This window comes from Salvelinus alpinus, chromosome 6 (assembly GCF_045679555.1).
Source record: "Salvelinus alpinus chromosome 6, SLU_Salpinus.1, whole genome shotgun sequence".
Taxonomy (NCBI): Eukaryota; Metazoa; Chordata; class Actinopteri; order Salmoniformes; family Salmonidae; genus Salvelinus; species Salvelinus alpinus.
Genome location: NC_092091.1, coordinates 64,826,452 through 64,845,264, shown reverse-complemented (window position 1 = coordinate 64,845,264; position 18,813 = coordinate 64,826,452). Strand labels below are relative to the sequence as shown.

The 18,813-nt window shown below is 42.3% G+C and overlaps 1 protein-coding gene across 3 annotated transcripts in view; it reads right to left on the bottom strand.

Moving 5' to 3' along the window:
* Positions 1-18,813, bottom strand: part of glra3 (glycine receptor, alpha 3) — a 103,714-nt gene that overhangs the window by 63,426 nt on the left and 21,475 nt on the right. The window lies entirely within an intron of this gene.

Here is an 18,813-nt window from a genome sequence, read left to right as displayed (position 1 = left end):
CTGTGAAATGAGATAGAACAGCTGAATATAACAGGGGTCTTTCGTGGCACCAATAACGCTCCACACGAAATATTTGAACATGGCTGAAATATAAATAGCTGTCGATATGAATTTCCTAAAAGCAAAAAATGAAAAGGTTCAGAATACATTTGATACGGCATCCTAGACACCCCATCCACTAAAAGTCCTTATTCGTTATCCAGAGGGAAGCCGTTTTCTAATGTTGTTCCCTCTATTTGCTAAACCCCAATCCCTGAGAGAATGCCCGGGTAACTCATCAAATATGCTCAAGTACTTTGTGCTGTAGCCCAGAGCAAACGGCATACACAACCTTCATCTTGTCTTTTTAGACAGAGTTTTGGCATGGGGATTTGAAAACATACAAAATAAAAAAAATATTTAAAAAAAGACAAGATAGCTTTGCAACAACAAAAAAAAAAAAACGGTTGACAGCGAGAGGACAATCACCAAAACATAAACATGGATTCTACTCCAAGATTCTCTTCCTCTCTATAGCACATCACAATGCCAGCACAAAAGTCCTCCATCAAGTATTTATTCACAGCTGTCAACCCACGTTGGCAGTAAAAGTAAAATCCTGCTCGAGGGAGAGAGCGAGGGAGTGCGAGACTGCGAGTCATTATGGCATAGCCCCGTTAGCCCAATGACTAATTAAAACATCAAAACCTGGGATCTACTCGCTCTTTCTCTCTTCTAAGGAAAGTTACAGGTAGTAGAAGAATATAAAGTCTTCTCATAAATGAGCTGGGCCATGTAGGAAGGATGAAATAATGTGAGCCACAATACAGAGAGTCTCCGTTTCTTATTTCATCCCCTATTTTGACGTGTTGGTTCGGTAGCTACCAGCGGTACCAGTACATCCTGTGTCCTGTTGTGACTCCATCCCCTTTGCTTTAAGCAGACACAGCTCAGTGCATGTATTGTATCTCGCTCCCCCAGTGGATCACATGTTAGACGGTGCGACCGCTGCTCTCTTTAAGCCCTGACACCTAGGACAAGGCAAGCAGTTTTTTCCTGGAGAGCGGTAAGAAATCAGTTGTGCTTTAAACCTGGTTCTTGGAGACCCCCCATGGTGTACAGGTTAAGTTCCTGCCTTGCTCTAAGGCTGCGTCTACACAGGCAACATGATTCTGATCTTTTTCCCCCCACTAATCGTCTTTTGACCAATTAAATCAGCTCTGAAAAAGATCTGACGTGATTGATCAAAAGACCGATTAGCGGAAAAAGATCAGAATTGGGCTGCCTGTGTAAACAGACCTTCTCATCTGCTACAAATACAGACAATGAAGGTTAGAGTAATTTGTTTCAAAATATCAAACATTCATTTTCTAATTGCATGACCACATAGCTTCCTTACTACGAAGTAGGGTGTAAGTGGTGTGAAATCTTACACTGTCCGACTTCACAGAGACATCTAGATTGACTCATTTCAGTGTTAGAAACCAGCAGTAGGCATAATGCCATGCTGTCTGCATGCCGTGGACAAAACAAAAACAAGCTGTTTGAAAATGAAAACAATAATTACCAAAGGGGATTTAGGTCAAGAAGAACAACATTTGCCCCCGGCTGAATATACAATATGAAAAGGGGGAACATTTGGAACAAACAAAACGTTGCCAGCCTTAATTAATTAACTCAAAAGAACCACACATACGGAACAGTACGGCAACGGAACGTGATTGGTCAATTTCACAAGGCCTCAATTCTGAAATTTGTGCTCAGTTACCAGTTATAGTTTACATGAGCACTTATATGCCATGAAATTAAAAATAGTTTTTTCCTGGTCCGGTCACATGGTCAGGCAAAAATTAGGGCACAAAGTATGGATAGACATTTACAGCTGTAATAATAAGCCACTGAAAACATTCCCAAAATGCTATTGTTTTCATATTCCACATATTCCAACACTGATATTATTTAAATCAAAGTTTATCAAATCAATCTTTATTTGTCACCTGCGCCGAATACAACATGTGTAGACCTTACTGTGAAATGCTTACTTACAAGCCCTTAACCAACAGAACAGTTCAAGAAAGAGTTAAGAAAATATTTACCAAATAAACTACAATAAAAAATAATAAAAAGTAACACAATAAAAGAACAATAACAAGGCTATATACAAGGGGTACCGGTACCAAGTCGATGTGCGGGGGTACAGGTTAGTTGAGGTAATTTGTACATGTAGGTAGGGGTGAAGTGACTATGCATAGATAATAAACAGCGAGTAGCAGCAGTGTAAAAAACAAATGGGGGGGTGTCAATGTAAATAATCTGGTGACCATTTGGTTAATTGTTCAGCAGTTTTATGGCTTGGGGTTAGAAGCTGTTAAGGAGCCTTTTGGTCACAGAGAAAACAGTCTATGACTTGGATGACTGGAGTCTGACAATTTTGGGGGATTTCCTCTGACACCGCCTAGTATATAGGTCCTGGATGCCAGGAAGCTTGGCCCCAGTGATGTACTGGGCCATACGCACTACCCTCTGTAGCACCTTACACTCATATGCAGAGCAGTTACCATGCCAGGCGGTGATGCAAACGGTCAGGATGCTCTCGATGGTGCAGCTGTATAACTTTTTGAGGATCTGAGGACCCATGCCAAATCCTTTCAGTCTCCAGAGGGGGAGAAGGTGTTGTCGTGCCCTCTTCACGACTGTCTTGGTGTGTTTGGACCATGATAGTTCGTTGGTGATGTAGACACCAAGGAACTTGAAACTCTCAACCCGCTCCACTACAGCCTTTTCCTATAGTTATGTTCTCTTTAAGCCCTGACACCTAGGACAAGGCAAGCAGTTTTTTCCTGGAGAGCGGTAAGAAATCAGTTGTGCTTTAAACGTTAAATAAAGGTTAAATAAAATTACAAATAAAAAAATGAATAGAGCCCTGGTGTATGCGTGTGTGGACACCTTCATGTGTCTTTTTGCACACGTGTGTGTGAGACCTGGTTGTGTGTGGGGAGGGGGAGAAAGCAGAAAGAAATGTTCCAGTATTATAGCATTACTCCATTCCGAGTGTCCAGAGCTGTGCCCTAGCCGAGGCCCGAGGCCCGAGAGCCCCCAACCCACTTACCTCAGCAAGGATCGTCTGAGTGCCGTATGGATTTATAGTACCTCGTCCACATTCTCTTACTTCACTCTTTCTGTCAGATCCAGTTTTACTGATTACATATAGCCTGGCTCCTTGTTTCTAATGGTCAAGAGAGCAGAAACAGACTGGCACCCAGGCTAGATTACATCATGTTTATCAAGGAAACAACCGTTGAATGGATAGTTCAGGCAAAATCTATATTTGGGTGGAATAACCCTTACCTTAAGATGTGTCTACGGCCCTATAATGATAGAATCCACAATAATCCATTGTGAACATCTGCCACAGCCAGGAGCTAGCATAATTAGCATTGTGAAAATTCTATTTCAGACTGCTGAAATAGTCGCTGGAATTTTGTCACTCGAAACTGGAACGATTTCCTTATGGTGTCTCACAGCCGCATCTCTTTCTATTTGCTGTAACATGGACAATAAAGTTGTATTATACTGTATTGTATTCCATTGGGCACTCAGATGCGGATTGATTACTAGCTATGAATAAACTCACCCGCGGCTTAATGGAGCATTGGAATATTCTGGAATTCTCGCGGTGAAGAAAACATGAACAGGTCCTTTGCCAGTGGCAGACGGCAACAATGGTTTATTGTGGATTCTCTCACTATAGGCCTTCAGACACATCTTAAAGTAAGGGTAATTGCCCCCAAATACAGATTTCGCTTGAATTATCCCTTTAACCTCCAGCTAAGAGATTTCCCTACATTTGATCCCAATCCAATATCTTTATTCCAGCCCCATCTCAAACCAGCCCCACAACGAGCCATTGTAAGTCCAACTTGTCACAACTTCATTTAGTGCTTGAGTTAGTGGCTGCAGGGGGAAAGCTGAAAGACTTTGAAAGACTCTTGAAGGAAGACAGCGACATGATATCTGCCAGAACCTATCCTTATACACAGAAAGACTTAACAAGACATTTTTTCCTGGAGGGTACAAACTAACATCAATTAAATTGAACATATAAACATTGAGGTCACTGCCTACTGTACAACCCCACTTCAGCACTACATGGAGAATCTCGTCCTGGTTTGACAGATAAGATCTCTGCTCTCTATATAACCTAGTGATAGGAGACTGTCTTTACGCTGAATACAGGAGAAATTCCAAAATACTTTCACATTACTCAGCACCAGTGTTACCTATGAGGATATGGGGAATTTGCATATTTATCCCTTGTGGCAGAAGATACTGAGGGAAAATGTATACTGAGTAATGCTGAGAGAGCTACAATATGTCTGACGTGGGGGTTTGGGCTGGACGCATCTGACCCCCTGATGATGGCGATAGAGAGACTACTGACAAGGCCTCCTGAGGCAGCAAGTAACCTCCTTGACTGGGGTCTCACTCGTGGAGCTCCATGACAGTGACAGACAGGGTCTTTTGAGGAGCTCTGTGTCAGGGACCCGGGGTCCCCCACGGGGCACCATGACAGGCTCAAGCCTCTCCTCGGGTCCCATAGTGCCCTCGTCTCACCCAAAGAAAAGCTCTGCTGTGATTCATAATCCTCCAGGGAGATCGTTGTCAGGCCAGCAATCCCTCTATCCTTCCATCCATCCTTCCATCTCTCCACAGTGTAGTCTAGAGCCAACGTTTCAGTCCATCCGACATCTCCCAAACAAACAAGGAGCCCCCTGGGAAAAAAAAACTTCCAGCAGCAGGCAGACGAGGTGAGCCATAGAGATAGGAGGGACAGTCGTCATGGCAACCCTGTCCTGGCCGCTGGAGCGTCCAGCTGCAGCCACGGTGGTCAACCGAGCGGAGTGGCAGGTCGCCGGTGTCGGCTATGCTTTTGTGAACCAAACCAACCGGTTGAACAGACCGAGTAAGAGAACTGTTTAAAACACAGCAATCCTCATGGGATTCCCCTCAGTTTGGTAGAGAAAATGTCTCATAATCTAGAACAGTCACAGAATGGATAAAGAACAGTTTGGTTATTGAACAGTCACAGATTGGATAGAGAACAGTCACAGATTGGATAGAGAACAGTCACAGATTGGATAGAGAACAGTCACAGATTGGATAGAGAACAGTCACAGATTGGATAGAGAACAGTTTGGTTATTGAACAGTCACAGATTGGATAGAGAACAGTCACAGATTGGATAGAGAATAGTAGCAGAATGGATTTAAATGAACCCGTCTGGCTCAAAGGCGCTCCATAATTGGAAATAATATTCAGTTCAAAGTCTTGTTGATCTGAAGCTTGCGGTCTACTATACATCAGCGGGAGCATAGTAAACAAGCAAAAAAAATACACAGGTTACATCCAGACGCTATGGCTCCCTAACGCAGAGAGGCTGGCTGATGGGGATGTGAGTCAGACGAGCTGAAGCGTTCAGGAGTGGGGAGATGGGGGAGGGACGTGGAGGAATGGTCGAGCGGACAGCTAAGTGAGATTAACCGATAGCAACAGCGTGCAGCCCAGCTATGAGAGAGAGAGGGAGAGGATGGGAGAGGGAAGAGAGGGAGGAGGATGAGGGTTTAACTGACAGATAGCTATACACTCTGCATCCCCCACAGTGACCAGTAGGCCAGACAGATGTGCACTTACAATATTGAATAATGTAGCATCTTGCACCACAAACTCCTGCACGTACAAACAAACAAAACAAACACACACACACACCTTGTAAATCTACAAAAAGGCTGATGCCTACAGCTTGAAATACAAATGCCACATTTGATGTGTAATTGCTGTTCAATTATTCATCATACCTCTCCCCTCCAGCTTTGCCACGTCATCGGTAAATAAATGACATTGATTGCTGCTGTTGTTCTGAAGGGTGTAAACAGTGATGGAACATCTGACAAACGTTGTTGGCAATTTTCTCCGCTCTTGATCATTTTAACACAATTCATGTGTGTGTACTGTATGTGGTTTGTGTGTGTGCATATGTGTGTGTACCGGCGGCGCCTCTTGTTGTTCGAGACATCAAAGCATCCCCTCTAAAACGTGAAAACCACAAACCGTTGTATTAATTTCAGTTCTATCTACCCAGACAATACACCCCATTGTCTGTTGTTTCTATCATTCAAAACGCAAACTCACAGCATAAAATTATCACAGTTTATGATTATACATGGCTCATGTGTTCCGTCTCGTTCTGCATTCATTTGAGGCCTGTAGAGAATAAGCAGCGCTTCAACTTTATGTGACCCTATGGACAATACTATATTCTAGGAAAACAGAAGTACTTCTCAGCAGGAGGTGCCAGTGTCATACTTGAGAACAATGAACCATCAAACCACGAAACAAAAGCCTAGAACACTATAGCACTATCTGTTCTGTAACAGTAAAATGTCCCCATAACCCAGTGGCATGACAATAGACTAGAGAGCCGGGAACCCTTCCAGGCCTCAGTCTCATTGTGTTGTCCTTGCCAAGGGAAGTAGCCTACGACCACCATTTCTGTCTCCCCCGTGGATCGTGTTGCTAGCATACAATCCATGTTTCATTCTCTGTCTTGTTCATTGGGACCTGTATGTGTGAGTACGAGATGGCAATATTGTATAGCCTGTCAGAGTATATATGCTCTGGTGTGTGCCTCCTTTCACCCTCTCTGACAGCCTACCCAGGGGACTACAGGGGCACTATAGCTGGTTCCACATCACCCATAGGCTGACATGATGTCCTGTTCCATTAAAGGGGATGAGAACAAGCTATAGCTCACATGCTGAAAACAGGCTGTACCATATAATGAATTACATGGGCTGTGCTTTACTATTAGAGACTTTAGGCCTAACATGTCACTGGAATTTATGGAACTACGGCTTCAAAGTTGCTCTATGGTTCCGTTGGGATCTGTGAGAGGGAAACGGGTTTGAAGGTGTGTATGCCGACACAGGGTGACAGTTGGTAACAGTGTGTGTGTCTTTCAAGCACAGCTGTGATGTATAATTTCCAACCTGTGAGAGGGGGTGTTACAGAGTCACAGCTCTCTTTGAGAGAGAGAGAGAGAGAGAGAGAGAGAGAGAGAGAGAGAGACCGATACATATCCGTCCTGTCTGTCTGTGTCGTGACTCGTGAGGCTTCACAAACGCCAGCAGTGTCTTTGCAATCAGTGACAGTTGCTTAGTAACCAAACCCTGTCCCCTTCACCTGTAGAGTGATGCCACGGTAACCACCATCCATCCGCTGATGTTTGCCAAGCCTTCTGGATGAAACAATAGCGGTGTCTTTAATGAATCGGCTGCAAAAACATGATACGTCATCAATTAAACAACAGCGGAGAAATGACTGGAGGACAGTGGAGAAATGACTGGAGGACAGTGGAGAAATGACTGGAGGACAGTGGAGAAGAGGAAGTGTTTTTAGATCCTGAGCCACCAATGTTTCTTATTTTAGTCTGTAAATGTTCACGATGTGAACAAAGGATTGCTATAGGAAAGAAGGGGTAGGACCTACCATATAGAACAACGTGCTGTATATCGCCCAATCCAATACATGAAGCATGGAGCACGAAGGAAAAGGACACAGCTAGATGAGAAGCCAAGCTATTGAAAGCGAGGCAGAAAATAAAGAGTTTTGAAAATAAAGGTAAAATAACATCGTCAAAGCCGTGCTCTGGCTCCCTCCCTCTTCATTTTGACTCATTCTTTTTTTGTCTTAGCCCAAAGAGAGAGACGATGCAGCCAGAATGCATACAATGTAGCATTTCTTTGCAACCTTCTCTATCCTTTTTTTGCCTTTATATTCCATGCTCTCAACTGGTGTCACGTTCTGACCATAGTTCTTGTGTGTTTTGCTTGTTTTAGTGTTGGTCAGGACGTGAGCTGGGTGGGCATTCTATGTTGTGTGTCTTGTTTGTCCGTTTCTATGTTTGGCCTAATATGGTTCTCAATCAGAGGCAGATGTTTTGTGTTGTCTCTGATTGGGAATCATATATAGGTGGCTTGTTTTGTGTTGGGGATTGTGGGTGGTTGTTTCCTGTCTCTGTGTTTTCTCTGCACCAGATAGGGCTGTTTCGGTTTGCCACGTTTGTTATTTTGTTAGTTGTAAGTGTTCTCAGTTTCGTCTTGTTTATTAAAGTCATGTTGAACACGAGCTACGCTGTGTCTTGGTCCGATCCCTGCTACACCTCCTCTTCAGACGAAGAGGAGGAAGGCTGCCATTACAACTGGACTGGCATTCCCGTCCCTTTATGTGCGTGGCGAGAATGTCACTCCGTCATTCCCGAAACACGCTGTCCGTGTCAGTGCCGTTATACGTACTATACCCATAACGGAGATGGTGATGATGATGATGATGGGTTATGTGTTGGGAAAAAAAGAACATTAAGATGTCACAAGTACATCTTGGCCTATAAGCCAGATGTTTATTTAACGATAAGCCATATGTTTCTTTTACGACGTGTCTAAAGTACCATAAAATAGATTTGCAATCACGGAACTCTGCACATACACACCATATGCTTTATATACAGTGTAATCAATCCATCCATATGTGTTTTGCAGTCACTTTATGGAACTGTCATATTGTCTGCTTGACTGAAAAGGTTTCGTCATTACTCTGTACATCTATGTGACAGTACTCCTAAGCAGTGTTTAAAAAACATACACACACATGTGCACGCTAGGGCTTGGCGATATATATGATTCATTTGATTAATTCAAATATTATTTATTTATTTTTTGTTTTCATGAGCGTTTATGTCCGCTTGTTTTCATGCCTTTGGCTCCTTCTGTGCTGTGTGCACCTTCCCATTTACACCAGAGATCTGTATATAATGACGAGATGCTCATGTCTCGGCCCTAACAATGGGAGTCGTTGTCCCAAAGGCGAGAAGTCAAGCGACTAGCTTAGGTTCCAAACTAAGCCCATAGAAACGCATTGGGTTTATTTTGGACAGAAGTGGTTTCAACTCGTTATTTGCATTTGAGGTTTGGTCCAACAGAACTGATCACATGGACACCAAAACACATTGAGATATTATTTTACTGTAATAGAGAAGAAGTGAACCTTTCCAACGATGCCCTTTTTATGTCTCAACTCCTCACATGATGCCTGAAAATGTATGCTCAGTTTGTCGCATGCATACGGCTAACAGCATTTTAGCCAAAGACTGCTATACTAGCTGTCTAGTCTGTGTTTTATAAATGTGCAATACGCATAAAACACTATTCTATAAGGAATTGGCAACTCATTTTCATTGTGAGAAATAAGGTAGGCCACTTGATTTGAACATCTGAACAAAGTGGACAGGCTAGCATGCTGTTCAAACAGTTGGAGACAGACAGAAGGGTGTGTTCATAACAATTCAACTGTTCTGCCTCGTTAGCAAGGTGTTATAGTTGTAGAAGGCTTATATTTAGCCTAGGAATCATTTGGCAAGCCACGACAAAGCTTATTTCGAGAATTAAACAAACTGAGATATATATTGTGAATCGTCCACAAGTTTGAACAAATGTAGATATGATTATTAGGCCATATCGCCCAGCCCCCTAGCACGAGCACACACACAGCGTTTCATCTCTCTGCATGGCGCTAGTTGTAAATGTGATCCATGTCAGAAATGCCTTGCAGAGAACAGCTGAAATGACATTCCATCACCAAGGCACTATAACACCAGAATGTCAAAATGAAAGAATAAGGCTTCAGGATGGGGTCTCTCTGTCCCAACGAGGACGTTTTCCCTTAATGACACCTCTCTGCCGAAATACCATGCACTGGCTTCACTCCTACACACAGAGAGAGAGAGAGAGAGATCTCATTAGCCAAGTCATTAAAAGGGATCACTGGGCATGCATAGGGGAGAAAGGAGGGATGAAGGGAGGGAGATAAGGAGGGTAGAAAAACAATCACCTTGAATCAGGAGCAAGGCGTTCACCAGGCAGGTTGGTTAGATAAGACAGGTGCCATATGCAAGTGTACTGTAGGTGGAAGACGTAACAATAACAAGCGCTATCATTCTCCTAGCTTCTCTGTGCAGGATGCGACAATGCTGGAAGTAACAGCGGCGACCATTTTGGATTGAGGGAACAAATCCAGAGCAGTTTATATGACATCAAATTCACATTATGGACAACCTTATTCATAGATATGTTTGTTAAGGCATCAGTTTTAAATGTAGATACGGTTTGGGGAAACTATGCCCAGAGGAAATTGCTCCATCCATCTCCACTTACACGCAGATTCTCATACAGTATTACACTGTACACTTGAGTGCTAAGCTTAGTAATGAAGATAGACCAGGAGCAGCAGCAGCAGTCTTGATTACATAATGTAGATAGAGCTGGAGCAGCAGCAGCAGTCTTGATTACATAATGTAGATAGAGCTGGAGCAGCAGCAGCAGTCTTGACTACATAATGTAGATAGAGCTGGAGCAGTAGCAGCAGTCTTGATTACATAATGTAGATGGAGCTGGAGCAGCAGCAGCAGTCTTGATTACATAATGTAGATAGAGCTGGAGCAGCAGCAGCAGTCTTGACTACATAATGTAGATAGAGCTGGAGCAGTAGCAGCAGTCTTGACTACATAATGTAGATAGAGCTGGAGCAGTAGCAGCAGTCTTGATTACATAATGTAGATAGAGCTGGAGCAGTAGCAGTAGTCTTGATTACATAATGTAGATAGAGCTGGAGCAGCAGTCTTGATTACATAATGTAGATAGAGCTGGAGCAGCAGCAGCAGTCTTGATTACATAATGTAGATAGAGCTGGAGCAGCAGCAGCAGTCTTGATTACATAATGTAGATAGAGCTGGAGCAGCAGCAGCAGTCTTGATTACATAATGTAGATAGAGCTGGAGCAGCAGCAGCAGTCTTGATTACATAATGTAGATAAAGCTGGAGCAGCAGCAGTAGTCTTGATTACATAATGTAGATAGAGCTGGAGCAGCAGCAGCAGTCTTGACTACATAATGTAGATAGAGCTGGAGCAGCAGCAGCAGTCTTGATTACATAATGTAGATAAAGCTGGCACAGCAGCAGCAGTCTTGATTACATAATGTAGATAGAGCTGGAGCAGCAGTCTTGATTACATAATGTAGATAAAGCTGGAGCAGCAGCAGTAGTCTTGATTACATAATGTAGATAGAGCTGGAGCAGCAGTCTTGACTACATAATGTAGATAGAGCTGGAGCAGCAGTCTTGATTACATAATATAGATAAAGCTGGAGCAGCAGCAGTAGTCTTGATTACATAATGTAGATAGAGCTGGAGCAGCAGTCTTGATTACATAATGTAGATTGAGCTGAAGCAGCAGTCTTGATTACATAATGCAGATAGACCTGGAGCAGTAGCAGCAGTCTTGACTACATAATGTAGATAGAGATGGAGCAGCAGCAGCAGTCTTGACTACTAATGCAGATAGACCTGGAGCAGTAGCAGCAGTCTTGACTACATAATGTAGATAGAGCTGGAGCAGCAGCAGCAGTCTTGACTACTAATGCAGATAGACCTGGAGCAGTAGCAGCAGTCTTGACTACATAATGTAGATAGAGCAGCAGTCTTGACTACATAATGTAGATAGAGCAGCAGTAGCAGCAGTCTTGACTACATAATGTAGATAGAGCTGGAGCAGCAGCAGCAGTCTTGACTACTAATGCAGATAGACCTGGAGCAGTAGCAGCAGTCTTGACTACATAATGTAGATAGAGCTGGAGCAGCAGCAGCAGTCTTGACTACTAATGCAGATAGACCTGGAGCAGTAGCAACAGTCTTGACTACATAATGTAGATAGAGCTGGAGCAGCAGCAGCAGTCTTGACTACTAATGCAGATAGACCTGGAGCAGTAGCAACAGTCTTGACTACATAATGTAGAAAGATCTGGAGCAGTAGCAGCAGGAGCAGTCTTGACTACATAATGAGGATATACCTGGAGCAGCAGCAGCATAGCAGCAGTCTTGACAGTATAATGAAGATAGAGCAGCAGTAGCAGTAGCAGCAGGCTTGACAACATAATGTAGATAGAGCAGCAGTAGCAGTAGCAGCAGTCTTGACTACTAATGCAGATAGACCTGGAGCAGTAGCAGCATAGCAGCAGTCTTGACAGTCTAATGAAGATAGAGCAGCAGTAGCAGCATAGCAGCAGTCTTGACAACATCATGTAGATAGAGCAGCAGTAGCAGTAGCAGCAGTCTTGACTACATAATGTAGATAGAGCAGTCGTAGCAGTAGCAGCAGTCTTGACTACATAATGTAGATAGAGCAGTCGTAGCAGTAGCAGCAGTCTTGATTACATAATGTAGATAGAGCAGTCGTAGCAGTAGCAGCAGTCTTGATTACATAATGTAGATAGAGCAGCAGTAGCAGCAGTCTTGACAACACAATGAAGAAAGAACTGGAGCAGCAGCAGTCTTGGCTACACTATAGTGAACAGATAAATAAAGTCAGAGCCAAGCTGGGAGATTAAAACACAAGGAATCCGACATCCAGCCATGGGTGTGTGTACAGTGTGTGTACAGTGTGTGTACAGTGTGTGCCCTCAGGGGTCCCTGGAGTAATTAGAGCAGATGCAAAAGTCCAACTGAATATCCAACAGCGCAGCCTGCCTCCTTTGCAATTAACATGAACAATAGCTCCCTTTTGTTGCTATGTTTTCATGGATCCACAGGCCATATTATTGCCCGTAATTTCCTTTAATACAAGGGGGAAGAGGGGGAAAAACAGACGTCGCATCACACACGTGTAACTTGACTTGTTGTCTTAGCTAGCACCGTGGACACCCAGTAGTATCAGGCAAAACGCATATACACGTAAACACACATACGGTGCATTCGGAAAGTATTCAGACCCTTTGACTTTTTCCACATTTTGTGACATTACAGCTTTATTTTTAAATGGAATTAATAGTTTCCCCCCCCCCCTCATCAATCTAAGCACAATACACCATAATGACAAAGAAAAAACAGGTTTTTATCATTTAAAAAAAAATAAAAACTGAAATATCACATTTACATAAGTATTCAGACCATTTACTCAGTACTTTGTTGAAGGACCTTTGGCAGCGATTACAGCCTTTGAGTCTTCTTGGGTATGACGCTACAAGCTTGGCACACCTGTATTTGGGGAGATTCTGTTACGCCCTGACCTTAGAGAGGCGTTTTATTTCTCGATTTGGTTAGGTCAGGGTCTGATGTGGGGTGGGCATTCTATGTTTTGTTTTCTAGGTTTCTGTATTTCTATGTTTTGGCCGGGTATGGTTCTCAATCAGGGACAGCTGTCTATCGTTGTCTCTGATTGAGAATCATACTTACGCAGCCTTTTTTCCCAACTAATGTGTGGGTAATTATTATTTTCCGTGTGCACCTCGGTTGCGTCACGTTCATTGCTGTTTACCTGTTTGTTTTTGTTTGTTAAGGTTTCACTGCTATTAAAAGATGTGGAACGACATGCACGCTGCGCCTTGGTTGATTTATGACAGAGAGGTTGAGGATAGCGAGCGTGACAGATTCTCCTATTCTTCTCTGCAGATCCTCTCAAGCTCTGTCAGGTTGGATGGGGAGCGTTGCTGCACAGCTATTTTCAGGTCTCTCCAGAGATGTTCGATCAGGTTCAAGTCCGGGTTCTGGCTGAGCCACTCAAGAACATTCAGAGACTTGTCCCGAAGCCACTCCTGCGTTGTCTTGGCTGAGTGCTTAGGGTTGTTGTCCTGTTGGAAGGTGAACCTTCGCCCCCAGTCTGAGGTCCTGAGTGCTAGGTAGCAGGTTTTCATCAAGGATTTCTCTGTACTTTACTCCGTTAATTTTTCCCTCGATCCTGACTAGTCTCTCAGTCCATGTCGCTGAAAAACATCCCCACAGCATGATGCTGCCGCCACCATGCTTCACCGTCCAGATGGTACCAAGTTTTCTCCAGACGTGAACCTTGGCATTCAGGCCAAAGAGTTCAGTCTCGGTTTCCTCAGACCAGAGAATATTTGCCTTTTGGCAAACTCCAAGCGGGCTGTCATGTGCCTTTTACTGAGGAGTGGCTTCCGTCTGGCCACTCTACCATAAAGGCCTGATTGGTGGAGTGCTGCAGAGATGGTTGTCCTTCTGGAAGGTTCTCCCATCTCCACATGCAAAGCTGTCATCAAGGCAAAGGGTGGTTACTTTGAAGAATCTAAAATATAACATATATTTTGATTTGTTTAAAACTTTTTTTGTAACGACATGATTCCATATGTTTTCTATTTCATAGTTTTGATGTCTTCACTATTCTACTACTTATTCTACAATGTAGAAAATAGTAAAAATAAAGAAAATCCCTTAAATGAGTAGGTGTGTCCAAACTTTTGACTGGTACTATATATACCCTTGTTATTGTTGTTTAATTGTGTTACTAAATGAACATAAGTTTAATAAAGTAATTATTTTCTTCACTTTTTTTTCCTTAAAACTGCATTATTGGTTAGGGTTTGTAAGTAAGCATTTTACGGTAAGGTCTACACCTGTTGTATTCGGCACGTGACAAATACAATTTGATTTGATCACAATGTTCTCTACTCTTCTCTCATATAGTATGCAGTATGATTCCCTATGACACTAGTAAATAGGACAGAGCAGCACAGCTCAGCACTATATGGAACATTTGAAGGCAAAACAATAGAGGACGGACATGAAAAATACATAACAATGAATAAATCATCACCTCCCATTGGATGAGCTTTGTTTTGGTTGAAAGTAGGACTTCCGAAGCCCATGCTGTGAACTGTCAAATGAAGCTCAATCCAAATCGCTCTCTCTGTTTCAGCATCGCGCAGGGGGTCCGGGTCAGTTTGTCACAGGAGAACATGTCAAAATCATAAATCCGCAAAATTTAGATGCTTGGTCTAGATGTACAGTGCCTTCAGAGAGTATTCACACCACTTGAGTTAATCCACATTTTGTTATGCTACAGCCTGAATTCAAAATTAATCAAATCGTTTTTTTTCTCTCACTGATCTACACACAATAAATACCCTGTAATGACAAAGTGAAAATGTGTTTTTAGATATTTTTTCTAATTTATTGAAAATTAAAAACAGAAATGTCTTATTTAAGTATTCACAACCCTGAGTCAATACTTTGTAGAAGCACCTTTAGCAGCGATTACATACTTTGTAGAAGCACTTTTGGCAGTGATTACAGCTGTGAGTCTTTCTGGGTATGTCTCTAAGAGATTTTCACACCTGGATTGTGCAACACTTGCCCATTATTCTTTTCAGAATTCTTCAAGCTCTCTCAAATTGGTTGTTGAACATTGCTAGACAACCATTTCAGGTCTTGCTGTAGAATTTCAAGCAGATTTAAGACAAAACTGTAACTAGGCCACTCAGGAACATTCACTGTCTTCTTGGTAAGCAACCGAGTGTAGATTTGGCCTTGTGTTTTAGATTATTGTCCTGCTGAAAGGTGAATTGATCTCTCAGTGTCTGGTTGAAAGCAGAACGAACCAGGTTTTTCTCTAGGATTTGCCTGTGCTTAGCTCCATTCAATTTATTTTTTATCCTGAAAAACTCCCCAGTCCTTAACGTTTACAAGCATACCCATAACATGATGCAGCACTATGCTTGAAAATATGGAGAATGATACTCAGTAATGTGTTGTATTGGATTTGCCCTAAACATAACACTTTCTAGTCAGGACAAAAAACAAGATGCATGTTTTGGAATATCTTTTCACTCTGTCAATTAGGTTAGTACTGTGGAGTAAATACAATGTTGTTGATGCATCTTTAGTTTTCTCCTATCACAACCATTCAACTCTGTAAGTCACAACTGGCCTCATGGTGAAATTCCTGAGCGGTTTCCTTCCTCTCCGGCAACTGAGTTAGGAAGGACTGTATCTTTGTAGTGACTGGGTGTATTGATACACCATCTGAAAAGTTATTAATAACTTCACCATGTTCAAAGGGATATTGAATGTCTGCTTTTTTTTTTACCCATCTACCAATATGTGCCCTTCTTTGAGAGGCATTGGAAAACCGGCCTGGTCTTAGTGGTTGAATCTGTGTTTGAAATTCTTTACTCGACTGAGGGATATTACAGATGATTGTATGTGTGGGGTACAGAGATGAGGTAGTCAATCAAAAGATTATGTTAAACACTATTATTGCACACAGAGTGAGTCCATGCAACTTATTATGTGATTTGTCAAGCACATTTTTTTTCCTGGACTTATTTATGCTTGCCATAACAAAGGGGTTGATTACTTATTGACTCAAGACATTTCAGATTTCCATTCCTAATTCATTTTTGAAAGAAAAAGTAAAGCATCATTTCACTTTGACATTATGGGGTATCGTGTGTAGGCCAGTGACAAAAACTCTCAATTTAAATCATTAAAAAAATTCAGGCTGCAACACAACAAAATGTGGAAAAAGTCAAGGGGTGTTGAATAAATTCAGAAGGCACTGTAGGTGGTGTGTCATACCAAGTACATTGAGTATACCCAAATACACCACCCACGTCTACTGATGAGCACCCAGAAAGCAGCTTCCAGATCAAAGGTGAAAGACAGTCCCCAAAAGTCAACATCTTATCTGTCCGTCTAATGACATTGTTGGGATTTGGCTGTGTACATACCAATAGTGACTAAATATACAGTATCCACACTCTGCAGGATGTCATTTAGAAAGAGATATCAGCCTCAAGTACACATACTACAAGAAAAGTACAGGGTGCCAGGCTTATGAGTGAAACCATCGTGTAACCAAAAAACAATGGTAGAGGGATTAGGAAATATGGACCTGGAATAGCATCAACCCTCAGCAATAACCCTCTGTTCTCTCCTCAGCGTCTACTTCGACCACTGACATCATCTCTTCAGTAACAGATCTCATTTCACCGAGATAACGGAGCAGAATTCACTAAGCTGACAGCTTGCTAATGGGGGACCATAAATTGCTCACAACCACAAAATACATGTAGTGATAGCCTGCTAGGCTAGCTAACTCAAGACCTTTTAAAATCACCTGTCACTGTTGACGGTAAGTGGGCTGTCAGCGTTAGGTACACGCACGCACGCACGCGCACACGCACACACACAGTCAACGCCAAATAGAAAAGCCATTCACTACACACAAATAGGTTATAACTGAGGTTGTATAGCGTGCAAACGTAATATGCGATATGGGCTTCATACAGAAATACATTCTCCCATTTCCTGTTTACTGTCTGGGTCTTTGTCTGTGTCTGATGGAATGTCAATAGCTGTATATTACGTTCACACATGAGAGTAGCACTAACAATGCCCAATATCTTATATCGTCTGGAAGGCACTACTTAGGTTTTATTTCTCCTACCAAAGGTATATTGGCAAGGGTTACTTACACAAATTCAAATCTAATTCAATTCCCTTTCCCTGTAAATTACCTTTAATTTAATTCATATTCCAGTCCAGTCATTGAATTCAGATCATTCAATTCCTCTCAATTTCAATGTTAGCTAAATTCCATGAATTAAATTCCCAATTTATTATATTTTCCCCAACAATTTCACAAATTCCAATTCCAATGCATTAATTACATTAACTGGGAAATGTACAAATATTGAATTCCCAAATCAATTAAATTCCAAAGATGTAATGTTTTTTCAATTTCAATTCAAACAGTCCAAACTGTCTAGTTATAATTAATTTCCAATTTAATAACTTAAAGATAGTTGACATTCAAATTGAATTCAAAGTAAATTCTCGACTTCATGAGTGAATTCCTTAATTGAATTTAAATGTCCAATTAAATGTGAATTGACCCCAACCCTGATATTGGCATTGCCTATAGGGCAAATCCAGATGCATCCCTCTACTCCGCTTGGTTGCTTTCTTCCACACACAAGACTGCTCTTGCTTTTTAAATCTCTCAGCTCAACATCTTGAATTTAGCATTGATTCCAAAACAAAGGGCTGTCAGTCACTATAATTACAGGTTAAATATAACGATTAAACCCCACACTGTTGGACAATTGCATGTTCTGTCTGCGTGAATTACACACACACACACACACACACACACACACACACACACACACACACACACACACACACACACACACACACACACACACACACACACACTTCCCTGTGTGTGGCCTCCAGTCTCTTCTTCTCTTCCCTTGACTGGCTATTACAATGACTGCGTGAATCTGCCTGACCAGATGTTTGATGTATTGCTGTAAAGTTGACATGCATAAGGCGATGACCTGGGATTGATGAACCTAACGAGATCTTTGTGTAAACACTTTTTTTGATCCCCTTGAGGCTTGATTACTTCTTGAATCCAAACCGCCAATTTTGACCCATGTCATTTTGGCCCCTAACAGCATTAGTCACTGATCAGGTTGCTTAGGTGAGTTATTGGATGGTAGTACTGTACATTGGAAGGGCAGGGCCAAGCTTCAATTGTTTTCAGGAAATCAATATTTAGCTTTTTTTGAAGGGTCACACACGTAATCCACACACACTCCGAGAGCCTCCAACTCAGCAATACATATTCAAACCCTGAGAGCCTCCAACTCTGCAATACATCTTCACACACCCTGAGAGACTCCAACTGTGCAATATATCTTCACAAATGCACATGTAACATAAGGGATTCCTTCGAGTCATGCAGACTTGGCTGAGACCTGAAGACTTGTGTTAGCTTCCCCATTGAATTCCCTGGCTTTAGGTCAACAGGCTCACACAGTGTGGCTCACAGACAACCCGGTTTCAAAACCAGTCGGGCACACACTCAAACATAGCCACGCAAGCCCTCCCAACCTATCACAAACACTCACACACACTTCATTTAATC